The sequence below is a fragment of the Ornithodoros turicata genome, chromosome 6, assembly GCF_037126465.1.
Source record: "Ornithodoros turicata isolate Travis chromosome 6, ASM3712646v1, whole genome shotgun sequence".
NCBI lineage: Eukaryota > Metazoa > Arthropoda > Arachnida > Ixodida > Argasidae > Ornithodoros > Ornithodoros turicata.
The window spans coordinates 18,951,273-18,966,614 of NC_088206.1; positions in this window are offsets into that span (position 1 = coordinate 18,951,273).

Here is a 15,342-nt window from a genome sequence, read left to right on the forward strand (position 1 = left end):
GAAATTTCGCACTTTAATGCCCCTCCAAGTTGATAGTAGCGCTCCTAGCGCTAGTGCGATAGTGCGCTTTCCTAGGTACCTAACCGTAGCTAATTAACCCAACTTCAGCAGCTTCCCATGTACAGGTCGTTTTTTTTTTTTTATACCCTTTGCAGATTTTTCTGTACAAAAAAGCTATAAGAGAAGCATAGATGTCGTTTCTGCTGTTGAGATACACGACCAGGCTTGTATCCTCTCGAAAGGGTATGTAACTACAAGATGACTAATTGCCTGAAATTCATTCATTAATTCATTACCTTAATTAATTCTCTTCAATCATGGGATTTCATTTTCCTTTTTTCTGTTTCTTGATTTTTCTTATTTTTCTTTTCTTTTTTTTTTCAGATTATACCTACTAGTACCACGGCTAGTACCTACTTAGGGGGTTTAACAGAATGGGAGACAATCCTCGTTGAAAGCCATTACATGTTTAAAGAATCCTGAAAAACACGTGCGTCGAAATATCCATAGCCGAAATTTGCTATGCAAATGAGCCGAAACCGAAACTGCGTCGATCGGGAGCGCAAGGAGTACAGCGCTCATTCGCGTCAGAGGGCAACGTGCTTTTGAGCGATGGAAATGATTGGAGTAGGTGCTCATCTGCTGGCCAGATCAACTGCTTTCCGGCCCACACGCTAAAAACAGACGGTGGTGGTGATGGTGAAAGGGCACGCAGGTGTCGGTCTCACAGATGTGGGCAACGTCACGACTGACGCCCTGGGGAATGTGCGTCCTGGGCCGACTTCCAAGGGAACTGTGCCGACATATGTCTGAAAGCGTCTAAAAACAGAACTTCACAACATAACACGTTATTAGCCAACCAGTCAATCACCATGCCGAATGACATCGTTCTGTCACAAGGTTGGTTAAAAACGGGAGGCGTACGCCTTTTTGTGAGACTTACGCAGTTATGTGAATCGCTACAAAACGGCGTACGCCCCACGCTTTCCGCAAGTCTGGAGTGATAACGGTATGATTTTGCGCAGTGGTTGGCCTTCACCGTGCTATGTGGTGAAGTTCAGTTTTTACAGCTCAGTTTTACCGGGATTCGAACCCGGGAGGAAAGACAGCACAGCCGGCACCGGGATTCGAACCCGGGAGGTACCCGGGTTCGAATCCCGGCTGAGCTGTCTGGGGTTTTTCCTGGGTTTTCCTCAGACGCTTTCAGACATAAGTCGGTACAGTTCCCTTAGAAGTCGGCCCAGGACGCACATTCCCCCAGGGCGTCAGTTGACCACCTCTGTGAGGCCGACAACGGCGAGCCATTTCTCCACCACCACCACCTCAGTTTTTACAGTGTGCGGATAAACATCCGTCGGCGAAGGTGCACTCTTAGAACAGAACTTCAGCGTATAGCACGTTGTGCGCGAACCACTGCCACGAATGATAGGGTTATCGCTTCTGATTTGGAGAGAGACAGAGAGTGAGGGGCGTGCGGCTGTAGCAGTTATGGTGTATTCAAATTGCTACAAAAAGGCGTACGCCCCCCCCCCCCCCCTCGCTCTTCGAATCAGGAGCGACAACCCTATCATTCGTGGCAATGGTTGGCAGACAACATGCTATGCGGTGAACTTCTGTCTTGAGAGTGTGATGCGCCCCTGGGGCACGCTGCCTTGGATTCGGGTCATTTGCATAGCGATGGATATATAAAAAATATATAATATATATAAATATATAAAATATATATAAAATATATAAATTATATATAAATATATAAATAAATAATATAATAAAATATAACAAAATATATATATAAACTTGGCGATGGATATTTCACTGCACGCCCTCGTTTCACAATGTTGAAAAGATAAATGTCTTTCATCCCATTCGGGTATCTCGCTTTTGCCCGAAATTCCTAACGAAAATTAGGTAATTAAACAATCGTTGCAGCTGTGTCCCGTTTCTTTGTGTCTGTGTGTGTGTGTGTGTGTATGTTGTACTGTGTCCCTTTTTGTGGTGTGTGTCGCCTTTGGCTGCATTTTCTTTTTCTTTTTTTTTTTGCGAGATATTTTTTGCCTTTAAGCAATTAATCATCTTGTAGTCATCGCCTGGCCGAATAACTCAGCTGCAAAAACGACATCGATGCTGCTCGCATAGAAAACTAAAACATCCATTTGGGCTTGTTCGTACATTTCCTTGACGATAAAAGCGCTAAAAGAGACGAACTAGAGTGCTCTATGTCGTGTCGTCTGTGTTCGTCTGTTAGCGCTTTTATCGTCAAGGAAATGCTCTCATAGAATTCTGTAAATGATAAAAAAAGCGCCCCGTATAGATAAATGCTACACCCCTGAGAAAAAAAAAGAAGTAATTTTAGTTCTTTTGAGGACTAGATACATTTCCACAACCAGTGCTCCTTTTCGGGAGCAAATACATGGAAGTTTGCGCTAAGTTTAGGAAGCACTTGTAGCGCTAAGGGCCAGAAACTTTAATTGATCTCCTCCTTGGTCTCTTAGAATATAAAAGCATACTGGTTCACCTTGGAGCTTCCTCTGGCTTCCCATCGGTCAGTTTATCCTCCGCCGCCACTTGTATAGCCTTCTCATTAGTTCCTACTGGACATACGCAAGGATGTCTTCCCACTTGTGCTTCTTCATCTTTACTTGCAGTGTGTTTTCTTCTACTGTACCTCCTTGCTAGACGCCTAATCTCTTCTTCCTCCTCTTTCTAAAACAAAGACAATGAGGCGCATTGTAGCCCCGCACTCTTAAAATGGAGTTATAATAGGTACTAGGGTAATTGGATCACGCTCTTAGACAGTCATCATCCCGAATGACATCGGTCCGCCCCCTGATTGGTCAAAAACGGAAGGCGTACGGCTTTTTGTTACACTTATGAGGTTGTGGTAATTGTCACAAAAAGGCGTACGCCCGCGCATTCTACGAATGATTCTGTGCAGTGTTCGGCCTTCACCGTTCTATGTGGTGAAGTTCCGTTTTAAGAGTGTGGGTAGAATTGCTGTAGTATACAGGGTGTTTCACCTAAGGTGATAAAAAATTCTAACTGGCGATGTACACTCTGAGAAATGGACTTCACCGCATAGCACGCTCCTAGCCAACCATAATCTCGAATGATATCGTTATCTGCCCTGATTTGCTGAAAACGGGAGGCGTACGCCTTTTTGTGACACTTATGCTGTTTATAATTGTCACAAAAAAGGCGTACGCCTCCCGTTTTGAACAAATCAGGGCAGATAACGATATCATTGAGAGATTATGGTTGGCTAGGAGCGTGCTATGTGGTGAAGTTCATTTTTAAGATTGTACTCGCCGGAGGATTGTGGGACTTTCGGCAATTGTAACTTGGCAATTGTAACGGCAACTTGTAAAAAAGAAAGTTCTTCAATTGGTGCACCCGTTTCCGAATTATTTAGCCCGGGGATTTAGCGGAGACACCCGGCATACTTCGTTCCCTTTTTCACCTTGTCGCTTATACGACAGCCTTCTCGTAAACGGCTCAACGGAAACTTATACACAAGCCTGTATATTAAGCGTTTACCGTAAGACGACGCTAACGAATAAAGACGCTAAGAAGTCCTTTAACGATTTCGTTTACGGACTGACACACACACATAAAGATACGATGATGAGATGGGGCTGATGCCGGCGAGCAGGCGGGGTTTGTGGACTGATTAGGGCCCATTGCAACTGCTTTTCATGGCACTCTCTTTAAATTAGCACGAGGTTATTCTAAATTTTTCGCAAATTTTTCGAGATAACTGACTTACTTTGGCCAAGAAATCGTTGTATTCCCTCTTTCTCTCCTCCGCGAGACGTCGTCTTCTGTCGATGTCATCCTGAATCGGAAGACTTCTCAACTCCGCCTCCTCTCCAGCGCTCAAGGTTGGCAGAGAAGATCCTCGTGGAAGCTACATTCAGCGAGCATAAACGTCTAATCGTCATTTAGGGTCCACTTGTACAACAGCATAACAACAGCGCACGATAATGTGCAACAATCGCAAGATCGCAACTCGGAAGCGGGCACCTCTTTTTAGCTTTCCCGCATTCAGAGTATATGTGTGGGGAAGCACGCTTCGAAGGAGCCCCCATTTGGGGAAAGTCTTCTTGTTCACTACGCCAATGCGTTATCTGAATTCATTGTTAAAAATAAACGTTGAACTACGACAGAATGCAATTACTATTAAGTGTACTGATCGCTCACTAGCCGATTTATGACGTCCAATTATTTTTCGCTGCCATGTCAATACCATTTTTTAGCAGAATTGAACGCGTCGGGGTCAAGACGGAAGTTCTAGGAAAACTTCCTTACTCTATTACGTCACTTTCCTTCTCGACATTGGCACTGAGCGGCACCATCGGCAGCTGGGGTTGGCAGATCGTGTGTCCATCGTCCCTCAATATTATTAAGACAATGAGAGAGCCGATACTATCATTGCCCTAATACTACACTATAACAACGAAACGTGACACTCTAAAGGCACTGAATGGTACTGTTATCACTCCCGATAGGAGATCTGATAGCTAGCTGATAATAGACCTGATAATATAACTGAAGACTGGATTAGTGAGCTGCATCTGGGAAGATGGCTTTGCGCAAAAAGTCACACAATGTCCGACACACAAAATAGAACTTTGTTTGTTAGCCCTCGTCTCGACTTTATGCGCCACGGCATCCTCAAATGTAACTCCTGATTTGAGGTGGGAGCGGAACCTACACCTCTCTGTAACCATTAATATACATACAAAGTGTTACAAAAGGACGCGCACTTCCTACTTTCAACAAAACAGGATACCGAGAGACTGTCATTCGGAATTATGGCCGGCTACGAGCGGCTTAAGTTCTGTTTTGAGAGTGAAACGTGCAGACAGTGTGTTAACAATAGCAATTTTTGGGGGACGTCTGCCCGTAGCGTACTTTGAGTGTTGTACACAGTGTCGAACGTAAACTTTGCGACTATACTCCTCGGTTTTCGAGAAGCTCGTTGTACGATGAACCGCACGTCACGTCACAAAACAAACTGCATTGCAGAAAAAAAAATCGAAAAAGAAATAAAGGAAAAGCGAAAGTCTTGCTCATTTCCTGAGTGTCAACCGTTCTATAATCATCTAGCAACTTAGTTTGCTTACTGTGTCCTTGAGTGTGTGTAGAAACATGCAAAGAACATGCAAATCAACTTACGTCTATCATGAAGACTCTCTCCGCAGTTTGTCACTACTTTCTGTTTCTCTGTCCAAAAACGTCATGAGTGACGTTGTAGATGACGTCATCTAAAAACGACGGTGTATGCTGCAGTGAGCACAGGGCAAGAGCATTGTTAGGAGTGCAAAAACACGATACGTGACACGACGACACATACATACATTCTAAACACTCGCTCTGAGGTCCTCATTTAATTCACTGTTATGCCTGTGTAATTAACTGGTGTATAGAGCGTGTCGTCACAGTTAGAAAACTGCGCCACAGTGTGGCAAAATTAATAACAAGTAATGACAACGCTGGCAACTCTGCACCGAAGAACAACAACAGATAAATGATGATGATGATGATACAGGGTGTTTCACCCCATAACATGTGACAGATTAGATTACGGACTCCCTCTTGAATGTGGACGTACCTTCGAATCAACATTAAACCATTTTCATGTCACTCAGCATTCCTCTCACATTTCATCAAGCCTGAAACATGCTCTATTGGTTTTCTGCTTTATATTCAGTATAATAAATTTTTCACTCCACATGTGCATTGAACTGAAAAACCATTCCAATGTTTTTTGTTTTGTTGTTTCCTTTAGTTTATCGTCCTACAATGACCTTTTCTTTCCCTTTCTTTTCTTTTTTTTTTTTTCTTTGGTCGCACCAGTGCATTTTCTTTCGGGAAACATTAATATAATGAGTAACGACACGAGTCATGATACCGAAAACCCTGTTCCTCGGAAAGAACTTGGCATATTGAAGATGAGAGGCCACTGTTTTATCGGGTGTCGCTGCAGCAGATTTTGTGCATTTCTGCTTTGATACGTGTTCCCCGAAAAATAGGTCGAAAGTTGGGCGTCGTCATTTGCCGGGCTTGGCGCGTCTAACAACCAGGCAGCCTCGTAGCACACATGTGACCCCGATAAATTGCTCGTTACCCCTGCTCACGAGGGACATTGCTGGGGGCACGCGGACAGCCGCGTGGATTCCCCGATGGCAGAGCGAGGTAAAAACCCCGGTGTAGCGGTATCGGAGGGAGGACGCAACAGTTCCACCATTAATTGTTATCTGGCAATTCGGGTTAATGAAATGTGTATAAAACGGGAGCGACTTTTGTGCGTACGCTCCCCCCCCCCTCTTTTTTTTACGAGGTGTTTGGATCTGATTTGTTGCTTTTCAGTTTTGTGTAGTCCTCTATGTTTTCTGTTTTTCTGTTTTCTCTATGTTTTTCTGATTATTTCATTCCCCCGTCACCATCACCAATGGGGTAGAGCATCGCCCCTGGCGATGAAACTCCCCATTCATCATCTTAAAAATAAAGCTGTTGTTTTTCTATATTTATGTACATACATAGGCGGGTGTTTCAGTAACCATGTCAATAATTTGTAATGAGAAAGAAAAAAGGACGCAACGCAAAGATATGCGATCAACGGCACTTAACCTAAACTGCAGAGGCTAAGCGACCAACTGAGAGAAAAACCAGCATTGGTGTAGAGTATTACCCCTGGCGGTGAAACTCCCCAATCATGATCATAAACTGCGCTCAATAAAATAAAGTTGTTGTTTGAGGCAAACACAGAACGTGACCAACACCGAAGCGATGATCTGAAAGATTTCGATTTTTCGAAAGGCTTCATCAACCGCGGCCTTTCAAATCGATTACATTTATCTGTAGGGAAGGCGTTGGCCACATGCTGCGAGTGTCTTTATCCAATTTCAGTTAAAAGATTTAATTTGGTGAATTTCCAAATTCACCACGAAATCTTTAACCTACTACGCCGACGCTACCGCCCGATGACCGTACAAAACGTTCTTGGTTCAGAAATCGCTGCAAATCAAAAAGTAGCTCTGTTCTAGCCGCTCTGGCACGCAGTTCACCCATGCTCTTGGAGCCTGGGTTGCCAAGAAAAATTGTGACACACGACGGGACGAGACTTGAGCCTCGTCCCGTCGTGTGTGTGTCTTTTCTGGTGCTCCTCGTACTCAAGGAATATGCACTCTAAAAACAGAGCTTCACCGCATAGCACGCTGTGCGCCAACCATTGCCACGAATGATAGGGTTATCGCTTCTGATTCGAAGAGAGAGAGGGGCGTACGCCTTTTTGCGGCAATTTGGATATATGGTAATTCCCACAAAAAGTCGAACGCCCCCTCTCTCCTCGAATCAAAAGCGATAACCCTATCATCCGCTGCAATGGTTGGCGCACAGCGTGCTATGCGACGAAGTTCTGTTTTTAGAGTGTGTTACACCTACAAGTACACTGTTAAAACAGAACTTCACCACATAGCACGCTCCTAGCCAACCATCATTCCGAATTATATCATTCTGTACATTGGTTTGTTGAAAATGGGAGGAGGCGCCTATCTGGGACAGATTATCCTGTCCCAGATAGGCGCCTCCCCCCTGTTTTGAACAAATCAGGACACAGAATGATATCATTCGGTATGATGGTTGGCTAGGAGCGTGCTATGTGGTGAAGTTCTGTTTTAACAGTGTACGTTACACTAGCTTGCTTGCCTCCTAATCCTGAGTTCACGGCGCCTGTCTGTTGCCAGCTGAATCCGACATGCGCCTACGCGAGGGGCGTGACAAAACATACTATTATTATTATCATCATCATAATTATTATTATCATCATTATTATTAAGCGCGGCATACACGACTGTATCCAGTACACCAATTGTCAAACGTGTGGTAAATCGGAGGACATGGAGCTCATTGGTGCATCACTGGTCCATTGGTGCTTCAGGTGACCTTTTCTGGGGTTTGTGCTGGAAAGCTTGACTATTGATCGTGTAGAGAAGGCATGACAAGAACGCAGGATGACAAGGACCTTCTCAGTGACAAGCACCTAGGTCACACCTAGACCTAGCACCGTCGCGCGGATCTATATAACGCACAAGGCGGCCGTCCTGCGACAAGGACATGCGTTCTCGTCGTGCCTTCTCTACGAACACACAGTCAAACCTATCCTTCTTGTCTTCCTACGTTCCCGTCATGTCAAGCCTTAAACCGACATGCTCTTCGTCTTCTTGCATGCAGAGAAGGTGCGGGGAACTGGTAAAAGTGCGAAGACTACAGGAACTCTGCTGTACGATACGCGTGTTCCTTATTCTCGTTCTTCGTATTGACGACTGTTGCAAAGGGGAATTCAAATAGATAAATTACAATTAAAAATTATCCTAGTGGAATGATAGATAACGTTACCATGACAGCAATACAAAAGGAACGCGATTCTCTCCTTCTCAAGAAGCTCGGAAATGCGGCGTGGCCTGTCATTGGTCCCTCCCAAACGGTCTCCCGCTACGATTGGACAACGCGTTTGAGAAGACCAATGACAGGCCGCTCAACATTGCTTCCACTCTTCAGAAGGAGAGATCCTTCGCGTTCTTTTTGTATTGCAGTCAAGGTAACAGCGACGAGACGTTTTTGCACATTAGTGCCCCTTTAAGTAATTAGAAGATAAAGTGCACGTCCCTGTGAAGCAAGTTAGTTTAACGAACGGATAACGCGTCCGCGCATTATACCAAGCTGAAACACGCGGCTTGACAACGCCATTCACGTCACGTTCTTCTCTTTCCTTGTGAATGTTTGACAAGTGGGCCACATTGTACGTAAATTCATCAGTTTTTTTTTTTTTTTTGCTCTCCCTTAATTAACGGCCCGCGGACGTATCCTCTCGGACGTTTCGCGGAGGACCTGACAAATGAGCGGCCGGCCATGTTGATACAACGTGGTCACTCCATGTGACCCAGATAAAAGTGGTTTGAGATGCGCCCGACGTCCCATGTCAGCTCATTGACGGTAATTCGGTTCCGCTTGAACATGAATTATTCAGTGCGAGTGTAATAACGCGCGCGTAGAGCTTGTAGCGGCCTCGTGCGTCCATCACATGGGGACGATAACCCGCATTCGCGACGTCTCTGAAGACCGTATACTTTGCAAGACTGGGTCTGGACCAGTGATCGGCAAAGTACCACAGTAAAGTACCAAGTACTTGGTGTCGTTGGTAAAGTACTCAAGACGTTACATTGAAAATGTAGTTTGTATCACTTAGCTTATCGTATAGCTGTAAAAATTTGAGAAAGTAATTACAGTTTTAGGTCTTGGCAAAATTTTAGCAAGTTTTTGTGGCAAGTGCTGGTGATGGAGCCCAGTTAGCTGCCTATTCGCGAATATGAACTGAACTGAGTGTCATAATTTGCTATGCTAGTGCAAAGTATAATATCCTGACCGATCCGTCTGCCCAGTGCGTAGCGTTGTGTATGGTGCACATCAGGGAAAAAGACCGAAGTCAACAGGGAACAGTTCAAGTTTGGTACTTGAGCATTTCTTTTTCTTTCTTTCAATCAATCAATCAGTTCAAGTTTGGTACTTGAGCATTTGATGGGAAAGCACTCGAAAAGGGTACTTTAACTATACAGTACAAAGCACACAGTTTAAAATGTGCTTACAATACAAGTACTCAAAAATGTACTTAAAGTTGTACTTGAGTACTTGGTACTTCGAGTACTCCCCTTTGGTTTGAAGTTGTGTCGAGGATTACGGTTGATGACGGTGGCTTTATAGGTGGCTGAGGATAGAAGTGTTATCTTCTGCGCATGCTTTTGTTATGGCAACAACTTCTTAACTGTATAAAAATGTCACGGTAGAAACATAGAAATGTTGCGAATTGCTTTCCAGAGACAGCCATATTGAAAACAAAAAGAAGTAAAAGAAGCATTTCCTAATGAATTTGAATATTGTACTGCTAGGGTACACGGTACAAATATAGCATTTGCGGAAATCGTTTTCTTCTTCTAGCTCTACGCTCGTTACACTTGCGAAAAACGACGATGAATTCGAGCAATTTAATTGAGTTCCTACGTGACTAGATACTGTGTAGTAGGGCTCCAGTAGCAGTATAGATTCGTTACATGCAAGAATAACAAAACTTAGTTTGCCTTAAATAGCAACCGTCCCGACTCTGGGTACACGAACCATGAAGGCGCTCTCGCAGTAAGGGTATGGACCAGAAAATAAGCGATACTTCTCTGGGTGTCCTCACGTTACCTTTGTTTCTAACTACTAAATATAATCGCCTTACTAGATCAACGATCACAGACTAAATAGCACGGTTTCGTCTTTCCTTGCTGTTCTTGTTTTCTTTTTACTCTCGTTTCGAGTAACGGCAGCCCGTATGATAGGCGTCAGAGAAAGAAAAAGCAGTATCTCAGTCAAAAACAATGAACACTCACATTTTAACGGTTATCCATAGCGTGCCGTCATCGTCGCGTGACTTGCCGATTCATGACGACGACGCAGTTGTCGACAACGATGCTATCGCACGCAGTTGCACGTGCACACTGGCCAACGAATTCCGCGAAAGTGCGAGGAGGGCGCTGTCAACGCAATTTTTGGGTCAACCCCGACCCTCGGGTCCATCGATTGCGTTCCTCCGGCTGCTCGGTAGTTATTGGTTACGCGGCGTTTTACGGTCATATCACTAAATGGAATGAACCTGCGAGTGACCTTGAATTCTCGAAAGAGGTGGAGTCCGCGAGGATGACGTCTAAATTAGTTCGACCAATCAGATATTGAAGCGCGGCAGTGATTCTGTTGGTTTTTCTTCGCTTCCCTTTTACACAAAGAAAAAAAAGTATTACGGAGACTCCGGTGACTTAAACAACGAAACGAGTGTTCCAACCTATCATTAATTGATACAAAGTGGCGTACGCCCCGTTCAAATTAAACCCCATAACAGGGGTACCCGCCGCAATGGTTGCCGCACGTTTTAGCATGTCGTATCGACGCTACCAACCCACGCCGGAGGAGTGAATGCTAGGATAGCCGGGGGCAAACTGGTATCTAATGTCCAATGCCTAGTGGTCGCTCTCTGCGCCGTCATCTTTATACCCTCATTGTGATTAGGACAATGGGGTGGGTGTCACAGTGCCCTACGCCGCGCGATTTGATGTTGGTGGGTTTTGTGCGACAGGGACTTTCCCAGCACCCATGGTTCCACATAGGGTTCCTACGTCACCATGACTGTGGCCCTACACTGTGACGTCCGACACCCGTTTTGGTCTTCTCTCAGAGTCTGCACGGTCTATCGGACTCACAAGGCCCGTAACGACAGGCCCAAATCTTGTCTCTGAGGTTCGTTGTTAAGATTGTATATTTTCATTCGCAGAAGAGGCAAGATTTTCCGCACCCCTATTGGGGTTTAGGACGGCACCCTCACCGAAAGCAAAAAAAAAATTAAAGGTACTTTAAAGCAGCACCGATCAAATGTCATTTAGTGTGGCTATTCGATAGTCCAAGCCACCAGGACAAAAACTGCGCAAGTTTCATTCCAATCGACAGTGCAATTAATTAGAAAATTGCAATTAAAGATTATGGGCAACACTGTACGAGGTATTCGAAATGAATCCGTACTCCTGACACATACGGAGGTAACCACATTACATGAGTATAACACTGGGCCCGACATAACAATCCACCATAAAATCCGCCCCTGCAGTCCACACAACGATCCACATCTGAGGATAAACGGATAAGCGAACTGAAATGAAATGCTGGGCCTTTGAAAAAAATGTGTCAGACATTCAAGAAGCCAGACAGCGTCGGGACTTGTTTTGTTCACAGAGGTTCACAGAGAGAGTTTGTTCGTTCGAAAGAGGCCGCGAACAGAAGGAGCGCGCAGGCGCAGCAGAGAAGTAGGGAGAGCCTCCATCGAACAGCGGCCAACGCTGGGTTACTTCGCAAAAAACACTGTTAACAGGGGTTTCAGAATGCATAGGTAAACAGGAAAACTAATAATATGGTTCCTAAAATAACGAAGTTCCGGTGTAATAGTGTGTAATACCAATTTTCAGTGTTGCCCGCTGTACAGGGGTTGTTTGACAGACGTCGCACCCTCCACTACGCCGCATCTTTCATGGCAAATTTCAAATATTTATAGCGCGTTGTCGGCCGTATGGTTCCGCATATGGTATTTAGCAGCAACAAAGTCTCTAGTCACATCACCGGCATATCATGCTTGTCTACTGGTTTACAGTACCTTTAAAAGGACAGGGGGTAGGGTAGAAGTCCACTCTTTGTGCGTTTGTTTGACCCCTGCGAGCACTGCCCAATACGGGTGCGAAAAAAAATTGCGCGCCCTGTGGGACCAAAATAAGCAAACATTTTATTGCATATCCTGAAAGAGCTATGTCTCAGCTATGTTAGTACAAAATATCGCAAAATTTCAAGATGTCCTTTTTGTGTCAAAACGGCCGCGAAAATGAGAATTTTCCCCTACCCTTCCGTGTTCACAGCATTGTTACGGGATAATGGCTGAAGGTAAAACAATGTATTTAACGTCAAACGAAAGAGCAACGAATGATCTTTCTGCTCATGCAAAGAGCATCACAGTCGGAGATCCAGGGCCTCGGCCATGTACCTTCCAAACGTGAGGTAAAGAGGCTCTCTGTTGCGTTTTCGGGATTTTTTTTTTTTTTTCGTATGCTATTGTCTTGACCATATAAATTTAATCGCCCACGGTGGAACGTGCACCATCCACTCTGTCAGCAAAAAAAAAAAAAAATCGTTCAAATGGGACATTTCGTGCAAGAGCTACGAGGTCACAAAGTTGGAAAAAGTTAAGCCGCGAAATCGCGGCTGTTGCTTCGAAGCGCCGTGGACGGAGAAGAAAATATCGCAGAGACCTGCGGTCAGGCACCTTTTGCATCTCTTTGTGGGTGGGATAACATATATTTTTTTTCGATAGAAATAAAAAATGTGACCGGCGGGCATCATTCGATTATAAATGAAACTACCCAGTAGTTACGGTATTAAAATACTGTATTTATATCTTGTATTTAAATACTCATGTTGAAAAGTATTTATGAAGAGTATCTAAATACCCCTTTCAACTAAGTATTTTGTATTTATATTTAAATACTCAAAAAATGTATTTATGCCCATCCCTGCTGAATAGTAAGTATCTGAGTAGCACTGAGCGAATCTATTTACTGACTCTAGTGCTGACCTGCAGGAAAGATCAACCGCTTTGCGGCACGTGCTGGTCAATGCAGTCAGACTGGGAGGTACCCGGGTTCGAATCCCGGTGCCGGCTGTGCTGTCTTGGGTTTTTCCTGGGTTTCCCTCAGACGCTTTCAGACATATGTCGGCACAGTTTCCTTAGAAGTCAGCCCAAGACGCACATTTCCCCAGGGCGTCAATGGTGACGTTGCCCACCTCTGTGAGGCCGACAACGGCGAAACCTTTCACCATCACCACCACCGCTTTGCGACCAAAAAAAAAAAACTCCGTTGGCGAAGGTCATGCACTTCCGAGGCGCGTGGTTTTGGTGTCGACTTATTTGCATAGCGAAATTCGGTGGCACGCGCTCGTTTCGGAATTAAGGCAGAATGACTTTCAACGAGGATTGTTTTCCATTCTGCTATATCTCGCTTTTGCCCGAAATCGTGTAATTACAGAGTTAGTCACCTTGTAGAGAGTGCATCCGCCAGGCTGTATAACTCGACAGCAAACAGAGCATCTATGTGCTATACCGGGTGTCTCAGATAAATCCCCGGGCTAAATAATTTTCGAACAGACATGTACAAGATACTCAAAAATGTATTTAAGATAACATAATAAATACTGGGGTTAGAATGTAATTAAGATAGAGTATAAATACATGAAAATTAAAGTAATTAAGATAGAGTACGAAATACTTCAAAAAGTATTTGAAATACAATTAAGATACTATTTATCCTTGAACGCAAAAAGTCACCAGTCACTGGTCAATGCGGCATGTCGCCGCTATGTGACATGGATCACCTAAACCCCGCGTACTACGCAAGCCATCCCTGTGTGATAGGAGTAATCTAAACACAAAGTCCCCAAAAAATGACAAAGGGACACCACATAACTCCACTAAGTATATGTGACCCAGAACAAAGCAAACTTCTAGCAGGTCAACGATGAAAGATGAAAGTCACTGAAAAGGTTTGTACCTGTTTGTACTGTTTGTACCTGTCCCTTCTATGTTGTTCCAGCCTCAGAACATCAGTTTATCTCTTGTTCTAGCAGGTCCCTGTTCGGCGAGGTGAGAATTCGGCGTTACCGCGTCAGGGCACACATAATAGAACTCTGACTCGCAAACGATTAGTACACACGGGCCATGATCTATGGAGACTTCCAAGAAAGGGCAATGTCCGGGTCAAGTCCGAAAAATTCAGGAAATTTCCACTGACCAAGCAAGATAATGGAAAGACAACACTCAGAAAGTTTGAGAGGGAGATCCAAAATATGTAATTAGAGTATTGAGTAGAAAATACCATAAAATGTATTTTAAATAGAGTACAAATACACAAAACAAAAAGTATTGAGTAGAGTACCAAAATACCGCAAATTGTATTTAAAATACAGTATTTTACATACTATACTCCAAATACGTACAAGTCTGTTTTCGAATAACTTTCTGTTTTACAAGTATCTCTCCGATACCATCTACAAGCCGCGCACCGTGTGAATGAGTGCAAGGTGCTCATTATTTAAATAAAAAATCAAATGAGTTTCGTGAAAAACATGACTTCTAAAGCAGGGTGCCATCGGCATTAAAATGGCTACTACTCGTTTTGGGACCTCCGGTGGACACCTTTTAAAGAAAAATCTGCCACCGAAGCAGGCCATTTGTTGCAGTAATTAATTGGTTTTGGTTTGCATATTTTTGTCGCGGCTGGTAGGCGCAAAAGGACGCTATTCCGCTCCCTTATCCACCAGTTGAAGAGAAAATGGAAAGCATGTGGTATCAAGGGTGATTAATCGTCCGAGGGATCATAACAGAGAAAGGGCGCATATCAGTCAGATAAGCGGGGTGGGGACTGCACTCTAAAAACAGAACTTCACCGCATAGCACGCTGTGCGCCAACCATTGCCACGAATGATAGGGTTATCGCTTCTGATTCGAAGAGAGAGGGGGGGCGTACGCCTTTTTGTGGCAATTTTCATATATCGAAATTGTCACAAAAAGGCGTACGCCCCCTCTCTCTTCGAATCAGAAGCGGTAACCCTATCATTCGTGGCAATGGTTGGCGGACAGCGTGTTATGCGGTGAAGTTCTGTTTTTAGAGTGTGGCGTAGCCTGTCTGACGCTGTTACTTTGTCGTCAGCACTCCCCAT